The sequence below is a fragment of the Schistocerca nitens genome, chromosome 2, assembly GCF_023898315.1.
Source record: "Schistocerca nitens isolate TAMUIC-IGC-003100 chromosome 2, iqSchNite1.1, whole genome shotgun sequence".
Classification (NCBI taxonomy): Eukaryota; Metazoa; Arthropoda; class Insecta; order Orthoptera; family Acrididae; genus Schistocerca; species Schistocerca nitens.
The window spans coordinates 961,148,612-961,160,299 of NC_064615.1; positions in this window are offsets into that span (position 1 = coordinate 961,148,612).

Genomic DNA, 11,688 nt, shown 5'->3' on the forward strand with positions numbered 1-11,688 from the left:
TGATAATAAATTCATCTGGGAGGAGCACACCACAGAACTGCTGAAGTGTCTAAACAAATCTCTATTTGCAATGCGAACTCTGTGAGACATAGGGGACATAAAAATGAAAAAGCTGGCATATCATGCTTACTTTCCATTCGATAATGTCAGATGGGATTATTTTTTGGGATAATTAAGCCAAGCTAAAGTTTTCCGGGCACAAAAATGAGCAATAATAGTTATATGTGGTGTGAACTCAAGAGCATCCCGCAGAGGCCTGATTACGGAATTAGGAATAATCTTCACAAGGATTTTAAAGTCACTTACTCTTGTACAAAAAGGTGTGCATTATTAGGGAACACACATTTGCAATAACTTACCTGCAGCCATAAAAAGCTTATTATTATTATTATTTTTGAGCTTTTCCTCATTACAGAGGCTTATCTCCAACATAATAATTTACTTGGAAATTACAATACAAACAATAAACGTTCTTAAGCTATACTCTCAAAATATTTCTCCAGGTGTTTCGATCTTGCGTGTCCTCTTCCTCTGCGCCCATTCTCCTCATTGTGTGCTGTACATTTTGGAGCCAGGTGGTCACAGGTCGTCGTCTTCTTCTTCTCCCCTCCGGTTCCCACTCCAGTATCAATTTTGGTATTCTGGCTTCCTCCATTCGTCGTACATGCCCGTACCACTGTAATTTCTTCCTATCCATTACGTCATATATTCTTTCTTTTATTTCCATTCTCCTTATTACTTCGGTGTTCCTTATCTTTTCTTTCCTGGAGATTCTTGCCGATCTTCTCCAAAAGTCCATCTCTAGAGCTTGTAATTTTCTAATGTGCTTCATGTTAATTGTCCAGATCTCCGTTCCATACAGAACCACACTCTCTAATATGGATTTGTATATTAATTTTTTAGTTCTGCTCATTACATTCCTGCTCCATAAGAGTGAGTTAAGCATCCCAATGACCCTCCGTCCGCTACTAATTCTTTTATTGATTTCTAACTCTGATTTTCCCTCGATTTCTAAAATGGATCCCAAATAACAGAAAGTGTTTATGTTTTTGATTTTCTTTCCTTCAATGTATAGCTCATCTGAATCATTAGTCAAGTATTCTGTTTTTTGGTAATTAATCTTCAAACCCCAAGTTTTGTATGCTACTGCTAGTTGATTGCACATATAGTTAGCATCCTCCCCATCTTGTGCTACGACTACTTGATCATCAGCAAATAATAAATGATGTAGGTACACTCCATCTCTTATTTCTAATCCCATACTATTACATTTACGAGACCATGTTCTAAGGCTAATATCTATATAGATTTTAAATAATGATGGTGACATGGGACAGCCCTGTAAAAGGCCTCTGCTTGTTCTAAATTTCTGTGAAAGTTTATTACCAACTTTAACTTGGCAAATGTTATCTTTATACATCTGTTGTATTATTTTAATCAAAGAAGGGTTTATGTTTGCCATATGTAGTGCTCTCCAAAGTAATTTTCTTGGAACAGTATCATACGCTTTTTCTAGATCTATGAAAATTAATCCTATATTTTTTGATTTTTCCCTATGTTTCTCCAAAATCTGTCGTAATGTGAAAATATGGTCTACACATGATCTTCCAGCCGTGAATCCACATTGTTCTTCTTGGGTTCTAAAATTTTTTTTCCAGTTTGTTTTTAATTACTTTCGCAAAAATTCTCATTAATGTTTTTGTAACACAAATTCCTCGATAGTTTGATCAAATTTTGCGATCCCCTTTCTTAAATATTGTATTAATGTAACCTAGCTTCATCTCGTTGGGTATTGAATCTCCATTTATCATTTTGTTGAAGAGCTGTGTTATCAGTTTCACAATTTTGTCACCACCATATTTCAGACACTCCAGACTGATATTGCCTGGTCCCGGTGATTTACCATTCTTTCCTGTTCTCAACGCCTGAAGTACTTCACTTTCTAAAATCTGGATCTCATCATCTTCATGTCCTTTATCTTCCCCTGTTCCTTCTTCTAGATATTCTTCTCTGTCCTCATTTAATAATTTTTGGAAATACTCTTCCCATTCCTTTTGTGTTATCAGCTGGAGCTTAGTTTTGCTTTTTGTGTCCTGTCGAAGTCCTTTCAATACTGACCATGCTTCTTTTGCTCTCCCAAATCCTAATTTGCTATTCACCTTGGCACATGTTCTTTCCCATGCTTCATTTTTTTCATCACTTCATTCTTCTTTTCCTTGTATATTGACCTTGTTTCTTCTGATTTATCATTCAACCACTGAAGGAATGCATTTCGTTTTTCTCTAACGAGGACCTCTAGTTCCTCTGACCACCACTCTGCTGCACGGTTGTGGTTGCTAACTTTTTTACCCAACACCTCTGTTGCTATGATTTTCACATTAGCTTTTATATAGTCATATATTTCCTCTGTACTTCCTTCAAATGATTCAACCAGTTTCCTTTCCATCCTGGCCGCAAAGAGTGTTCTGATACTTTCGTCTTGTAGGCTGTCAATATTAAAAGGTAAATTTTCATCTTTCTCAGTCTGACTCGTTTTATTTATGTTACTTGTATCACTCCTTGCATTCTTCCATGGCCAGAAATACTTCATTTTAACTAGATAGTGGTCTGATCCACACTGGGCTCCTCTATAAGATCTGACGTCTACTGCCTTGAAACCGCTTGTTTGCCTAATGATAGTATAATCTATTATAGAACGAAGTTCTTTGGTGTTCTGTTGCCAAGTATATTTATGAATGTCCTTATGTTTGAAAAATGTGTTGGTAATTTTTAGATCAAATTGTTCACAAATTGCAATCAATCGGTCCCCATTGTCATTATATTCGTCCTCTCCATGTTTTCCTACTATTCTACAAGATTCTCTAATTCCTACCCTTCCATTCAGGTCTCCCATGATAATCAGTTCCTTTCTTCTTGGGATTTTTTCAATAGTCTCCCTGAGGGTGTCCCAAAATATATCTTTCTCCTTATCTTTTGTGTCGTTCGCGGGTGCATATACGCCAATAATCACAACTTCCCTAGCAAATAATGTCATTTCAACAGTTATAATACGTTGATTGATGAATGTCCAATTTGTGATTCTTTCTTTCCATGATTTCTTTATCATAATGGAGACTCCTGCTTTGGCTCTTACTGCTTTTGATACCCCACTCCAGATATGTACATAATTATCCAGTTCTTCTTCTCCTTGGCCTTTCTTCTTTGTTTCAGAGAGTACGACAACATCCATGTTGAACATGTCAAGTTCTGCAGGGAGTAAATTTATTTTAGTGGAAATACCTTGCACATTCCAGCATCCAAACATAATTTTCCGTTTCTCATTGCCAGTTAGTCATCCAAAGTTCCCATTTTTCCGAGGCATATTATTAGGTTTTTTAGCATTTTTATGTTTTTATGTGAGTGAGAAGCTGGCCCACTGCACAACCCACAACCCGGAGGACCAGGTAATTTTTACTCAAGGTTTTCTTCCTTTAGCGTTTGATAAGCCAATATCATACTACAAGGCAGCAGTTGCTAGTTTTGGTCCACCCCGGGTATTTTATTTCCCCGGTACCCACCACATCTGGTGAGCATTCCCATATCCGCCACCTGGGGAGGCGCCCGATGGGAGACCAGCAAACTCCACACGGGAAAAGTTTAACAACCAATGAAATTCATTTAAGAGAAGGCTAAAGAATTTATTGGTAGCCAACTCCGTCTACTCCATTGATGAATTTATCGGTAGAACCAACTGATTTGTGTGCGTGTGTATGTGTGTGTGTGTGTGTGTGTGTGTGTGAAGTAAAATCTAACTATTGCACCATTTCAGTGCAGTAATGTGTTCATTGTAAATAAGTATTGTAGTAGTTCTATTTATATGTTTATTACCTTATAAATAAGAAACATATTTTTAATTTTAAATTCGGTGCATTAATGCGATCTTAGTAAATGAGTATACAGTACATTTAAAAAAAGGACGATCATTCCTCCTGGGAGCTGTGGAAGGTACATTAGTTAAGGTGCATTAGTTAAATATTTGTCATGTATTATTGTTTTTCTGACATGTTATACTTCCTGGAGGACCTCCTCACTACGGATCAATTTGAATGAAAGTAAGTCCAATCTAATATAAAAGAATGTACCGTGAATACCAAATTTCAGGCATTACCTGTCACCACGGACAACACAGTGGTCGACGGACTTCACTTAACGACTGATAGCAGCAGCGTTTGCGTAGAGATGTTAGTGCTAACAGGCAAGCAGCACTGCGTGAAATAACCTCAAAAATCAATACGAGACGTACGACGAATGTATCTGTTAGGACAGTACAATGAAATTTGGCGTTAAGTGACTATGGAAGCAGACGTGAGTGTCCTTGCTAACAGCACGACCTCGCCTGCAGCGCCTCTCCTGGGCTCATGACTATATTGGTTAGATCCTAGATGACTGGAAAACCGTGGCCTGGTCAGATGAATCGCAGTTTAGTTCGTAAGAGCTAATGGTTGGGTTTGAGTGTGACGCAGACCCCACGAAGCCATAGATGCAAGTCAGCAACAGCTTTGCAAGCTGGTGGTGGTTCCATAATGGTGTGGACTGTGTTTATATGTAATGGATTGGGTCCTCTGGTCCAAGTGAACCGATCATTGACCGGAAGTGGTTAAGTTGGTTACTTGTTCCCAAGAGGCGATACAATTTTTATGGATGACAATGCGCCATGTCACTGGGACACAATTTTCCGCGATTGGTTTGAAGAACATTCTAGTCAGTTCGACCGAATGATTTGGCCACCCAGATCGACCGTCATGAAGCTTATCGAATATTTGTGGGACATAATCGAAAGATCAGTTCATGCACAAAATCCTGCACCGGCAAATCTTTCGTAATTTGGGCAGCTATAGAGGCAGCATGGCTCAATATTTCTACAGGGGTCATCCAGCAACTTGTTGAGTTCACACCACGTCGAACTGCTGCACCGCGCCTGGCAACAGAATGTCCGATACGATATTGTGGAGCATCTAGTGGATTTTGTCACCTCAGTGTAATAATTTATGGTCGGAAGAAAATTCACAAGCTCCAGTGGAAACCAATTTCCATTTTCATATTTCGATCGATGTTTGGTGTGGCGTGATTGGACACTTGATGGCAAGTCCAGTCATTTTAGAAGAGCGAATGACGGGACGGAGTTACTTGCAGGTTTTAAAAAATTCCTTTGTCGATCACCTTGGCCACGCGGACTGCAGAGTACGTCGAAAAAGTTCAAAGAAGGGCAGCACATTTCGTATTATTGCGAAATCTGGAGAGAGTGTCACTAAAATGATACAGGATTTGGGCTGGACATCATTAAAAGAAGGCGTTTTCGTTGCGATGGAATCTCTTCACGAAATTCCAATCACCAACGTTCTCCCCCGAATGTGAAAATATTTTGTTGACACCGACATACATAGGGAGAAACGATCGACACAATAAAATAAGGGAAATCAGAGACCCTACGAAAAGATATAGGTGTTCATTCTTTCCTCGCGCTTTACGAGATTGGAATAAATTGTGAAGGTGGTTCGATGATCCCTCTGCCAGGCACTTAAATGTGATTTGCAGAGTATCCATGTAGATGTAGATGTACTTCCATCATAACAGAGAACATTTGAACCGCGCGTGCCCTAATCGCTGGACTGCCATGATAGTACACTTAAGTCATCACCAAGATCACCAGACCTTCCATCATTAGATTTTTGTTAAGGGGTCGGTCATAGTCTGATGTGTTCAAAAGAAAACCGAATACGCGAGATGAACTGCTGGATCGCTGTCCTCATTAGGGAATGTGTAGAGGTACTCGGAAGAGAAACACGACATGTTCTCCCAAGAATGCACAAATACCATTACGTTAACCGTTGAATATTCGCACATGTATTGCGAACTGTGCGACAGATGTAACGTGACGTATGATAATACTTAGAGGTGATGTCTAAAAACTACGTTTCTTAATTGATAACTTTTGCAGTTAAAGATAATAAATACACCTTACTAGTTGCAGTATGACTCCATATTCTCGCCTACAAAGATTACTTTCTTTTTCAGAATCGTTTTGGTCGCTTTCTCCCGTAGAATGACTGTTTTGAGAATCCTAAAAATTGAAGTGTTTTTTTTTTTCATCCAGAGTTCTCATTGCTTTTCATTTTTTTCAGCTATCAGAAGCTGCGAATCAATGGAAATGTGCAAGTGAAGCATATAAAAATATTTGAAGCTATCTACATTTCAGTCACTTTCCAACTCGATAACATTTTGTATACTGCTGCCAATAAATAGTGGAACAGAACGCTACAGTTTCATTTGTTTCTAATGATATTGCTTATGTGCAACACTAATGGAATCTTTCTTAGTCAAAAAGGAAAAGAACTAGTCTAGAAAGTTCAGCTACTAGTTTCCTCACCAATTACGATTATTGAGAATGCGTTTGCAACACTGTCATGTTTATTATTATTATAATTATAGAAACCAATACTATTACCGCTGTGAAAAATTTGCATATTCTGGTATGAGAAATATTTTGTACAACTTTTGAAAACAAGAGAGATGTTACGTTGATACTACGCACAAATGTGAATCTTGATTACGAATATAATTTAAAAACTATCAAGCTCTTCGCCCCCCCCCCCCTTTCCCATGACTCACTGTGTTCAGACGCAGACAGTATGGAAACGACACGTCTTCTACACATAACCTTTGATACAGCTAACATATAGGCAAAAGAAATTTGAAATGGTTTTGTGAAATATTTTACAATGTACAGAAACAAGTATGTTTTTATTCAAATACGTGTTGCTAATACATTTAGATTTAAATTTATTGTTTTTCAGGGAAAATTATTGCCTCTTTTTGCTAGAAGAGGGCACTTGGTTTAAACATTTTCTCATTCTTGATTTAATGGCAGTAAAATCAGACTGACCCTATTAACTAAATTTTTGCCGTCAAAAAAATTATTCTCTAACGATGTTATTTTTGCCTGTTCCTAATTAAGTTACCCATAATGCTATATACACATGATTCTGATTCTTTCGTGCAAGATCATAAGCTTTCCAACCACTTCCATTCTATTACGCGACCACTAATATCGCAGTTATAGACGTACTTGGAAAAGAAACTGATACTACCAAAATTGGCGAAAATTATGCCCCAAAAACTATATATGCGCAGGTTTTTGGTTTTAATGTATTGTGGTATGGTGAGCTGGGCAGGTAAGATTGCATTTCCTAGTAAATTTCAGAGTTGTACAGTAATGCTTTGCCGTAATTTGGGAGACAGAAATGTAATATCGCAGTGAAACTGGTCTCAAGACGGATAGGTGTTGTATGGGTATTGTAAGCCCGCCCGTATAGCCGTGCGGTCTAGCTCACTGCTTCCTGAGCGGGAAGGCGTGCCGGTCCCCGGCACGAATCCACCCGGCGGATTAATGTCGATGTCCGGTGTGCCGGCCAACCTATGGATGGTTTTAAGGCGGTTTTCCATCTGCCTCGGCGAATTCGGGCTGGTTCCCCTTATTCCGCTCCAGTTACACTATGTCGGCGATTGCTGCGCGAACACTGTCTCCACGTACACAACACCATAATTTACCACACTAACATTGGGGCTACACTGGTCTGGAATGAGGCGCTCCCGGGGGAGTGTACTGGATGCCGAACCACACAATAGCCCTAGGTTCGGTGTGGGGCTGCGATAAGGTAAGTGGACTGCTGTAGACTGTTGTGGGGTTGTGTACTACTGAGGGCTACGGCGGGGACGAAGCCTCTCCGTCGTTTCTAGGTCCCCAGTTTAGTACATACATACATGGGTATTGTATCTCCTTGAAGGATACCAATGAGCAGACGTCACCCTCAGATCACTAGAGGGTATCCACTCTGGCTGTTAAATGTAATCACAACTAAACAGGTGGAAAAATCTTTATTGGAGAGAGATTCATTATGAACTGGGTGACCCACGAGATGGTTAGGATTAAAAAAAAAAAAAATACGGTGGATGAGGTGCTTGGTGCGGAATGAAATGAAAGATTTGACCAAATATTAATGTTCTTAACCAACCAATAGTAGCTTCGTCTTAGACATTATAGTCATTAATTTCAAGATTATATCGTAATCAAAGAAGGGAAATCTTAGAGATAGAGAAACATACAGCAAACCTATAGCAAGGAAATGAACTTGAAGTTATTATTGTAGAAGGGGATGAGAAAGTTGTTGAAGACGAAATGGCAGATATTACGTGAAGAATGTGACAAAGCACTGAATATGTCGAGTGGTTGTTTTCTGCGTACAAACACTAGCAGGCTAAAGTATCTATTCTGGAAGGCACTTCCTTCATGTCTTGATTAATGTGCCGCCACCGATGTCTGTAGATGCGTCTAAAATACTTAAATGAAACTCATTCCTACTCAGTATCACAAAATTAAACAAACCTATCAGCCGGGAACATGGTGCAATTGAAACAATTTATGCCCGAACTCGGGCACTTACAAGTGCGTTAATTTGAGAGTATCCGTAATACACAACCTAAGAAAAGACAAATGTAGAAGACGAGGGGGTGGACTAGGTGCATACATACACTCTGACTTTTTACCTATCGTTCTATATACATCTAACAGTAATGTGGACAAATAAGTCGAATTTATGTACAAAGAGACCAAGTCGCTTCATAGAAACTGCGTAGTTTGTGGTCTCGTCAAAACGCGAGTTGGCCTGTTTAGAAGTCGCGAAGTGGATGTGGAACAAATAACTCCGAAACAGTGGAAAAATACTCTTTTAGAAGCACAAAAAGACCATTATGTTCCTCTTTAAAAGATTAACAAAAAAGTGGGGAACCAACTGCCTGAGTCCTCAATCCGACTTCGTCGCTACAAATTCTGGCATTCGAAAATATTCTATTTTAACACAGGACATTCTAAATTACTTTACACAGACTCTCTTTGCAGTTAAACCTTAATACTCAGCATCTCCTCTCACATCCACTGTCTATATACACCACCGGAAAAAAAATTAGTATATCTGGAAAGACGACATCGCTTTCGATCCGGTGATAGGCCACCAGGGGTATAACTGATGTACTGTTAATGGTTTCAACGTCCTGCACCAACAGACAGTGGCATAACTACCGGAGCGCCGTCTATGTCTATCCTTTAATGGGCAATGCTCACAGCCAGAAGGCTCAGTGTGGTGGAAACGTGTAAAGCAAGGAGGTAACCATGGCAGTGAGATGTACTCACGCTTCACACAGCCAAGTGAGCAAGTCTGAAAAGGGGTCAAATTGTGGCCTTGCGAGTGGCAGGATTGTCCTTTCAGAAAATTTCCACACAGCTTGCACGTGCTGGGTCGGTTGTGCAACAATGTTGGTATCAGTGCTCAAGTCAATATTCTCACAAGTGTAGACGAAGTTCTGGACGTCCACACAGCACAGGTGCCCGCCAGGATCGTCATATTGTAAGGGCAGTAGTGGCAAAATGGTTCAAATGGCTCTGAGCACTATGGGACTTAACTGCTGGGGTCATCAGTCCCCTAGAACTTAGAACTACTTAAACCTAACTATCCTAAGGACATCACACACGTCCATGCCCGAGGCAGGATTCGAACCTGCGATCGTAGCGGTCGCGCGGTTCCAGACTGTAGCGCCTAGAATCGATCGGCCACTCTGGCCGGCGCAGTAGTGGCAGATCCTACAGCTACCACAGCACAGATAAGAGAGCTCGTGAGCCGAGACGTGTCAACACGATTTGTTGCGAACCGGTTATTAGCAGCGGGATTGTGGGCACGCACACTCCTAGCCTATCTTGTCATCGCACCACAGCATCGACGTGTTCGGCTCAACTGGAGCTGTCAGAGAGTCATTTGGAAGATGGAATGGCGCATCATGGTCTTCGACGATGAAAGAAAATTCTGCATTTACTCAAGTGATGGAAATTTGCGCGTACGACCTGGACCAGGTGAGCGCTGTCTCATTATGTGCATTCGTCCAAGACACGCTTGCCCTGTCCCAGGCCTCATGGTCGAGGGTGCGATAAACTACAACCCTCGTTCACCTTTGGTGTTCCTGGAGGGGACGCTAACCAGCGCTCAGCGTGTAGAATGTTGTTAGACCCGTTCTTTTGAGTTATTGTAACAGGAAGATGATGTGTTGTTCCAACATGGTAATGCTTACCCATATACTGCCCATGAAGCTCCACGTTCTCTGCAGGGCGTGCAGCAACGTCCCTGACCAGCACAATCTCCGGACTTGTATCCGATCGAGCGTATGTGGGATATTACAGGACGAGAAGTGACTCGTGCTACTCGTCAACAAGTACTCTTGCAGAGGTAGCTGAAGTGGAGAAGCAGGCATGGTACAACGTACACCAGGACAGTATTCGCCATCTGTACGATCGAATGGATGGCAGGGTCAGTGTCTGGACTGCCGTCCTTGGACTTGACACCACATACTAATATGGGTGTTTCAAAACCCCATCATGCTTATGAGACCAGCATCTACTTGACACACTGGCATCACAAAACCAGTTGATCAAGCGTATTATTGACTCTCTACTGCACATACTAACAGATATCTTCAATCTCTCCTTGGCTGCAAGATGTTCCTTACGGCCTGGAAACAAGGACTTTTCAAAACACTACCTAATAAGGACGCTGCCACAGTACCCTCCGATTGCCGCTTCGTCTGTGTTATTCTGACATTGTCCAATGCCTTGGAATATATGGTCCACGACCAGCTAACCAAATGCTTAACCACAAATAACCTACTAGACGAATACCAGATTTCCTCAAACGTCGTAGTACGTCTGCTTTAATAAAAGTAACAGACGACCTGAAGCTATCCATGAACCAACCAGAGGCATCTATATATACTTCTTTTAAATTTTAGCAGCCTTTTTGATATTGCGTATTTCGATATTGTACTTCCCAATCTTCGCTGCGTAAGTTTCTCACCAGGTCTAGTACAATGGCATCGCTTAAGCCGGAAGTCCCGCCAACATTGCGTTATGTCTGGCACCACAAGGCTACAGCGAAAATAGTTCACATCAGGCGTTCCCCTAGGTTCGGTATTAGGACCTACATCCTTAGCAACTTACTACGTAGACGTGTCGTAAGTTCTGTCCCGCTGCCAATAACGCATGTATTTTGATGACCCCCGTTATATTAGGTGCAAAAACAATCACCCTGAAGAGAACTATCGAGAATTTGACCGCTGGCCTGCACGCACTATCAAACTGGGCACACTGAAAATAGCGTTAAAAGCTTAATCCATCCAGAACCCAAGTGGGCACTTGTTGGTTACACTGCCCTCATTAGACTGACATATAGCGTATACCTACTACCTTTAAAATTAAATTTGACGATTATAAATTAGTCTTCATCAGAAAAGAGACTACAAACAATAACAAATGAAAACCGGAATTCAGCTGAGCTCGTAACTACGCAGGAAGGCGTACACTGATAAGCCGAAACATTACGACCACTGCCCACCGCTACTTTGGATCCAGCCTGGTGGCGTTTCGGCACGTGACACGGTAACAAAAGTATGTAAGCGGCGCAAACGGAAGGGCGATCACTCAAGCGAAGATATGGGCTGCAAATGGGGAAATATAGTGAGATAAACGACTTTGATAAAGGTCAGTTTATTATTACGCAGAGCCTATGAACGAGTGGAATGTTCACGTGAGCAGCAACGGAAAGAGATAGG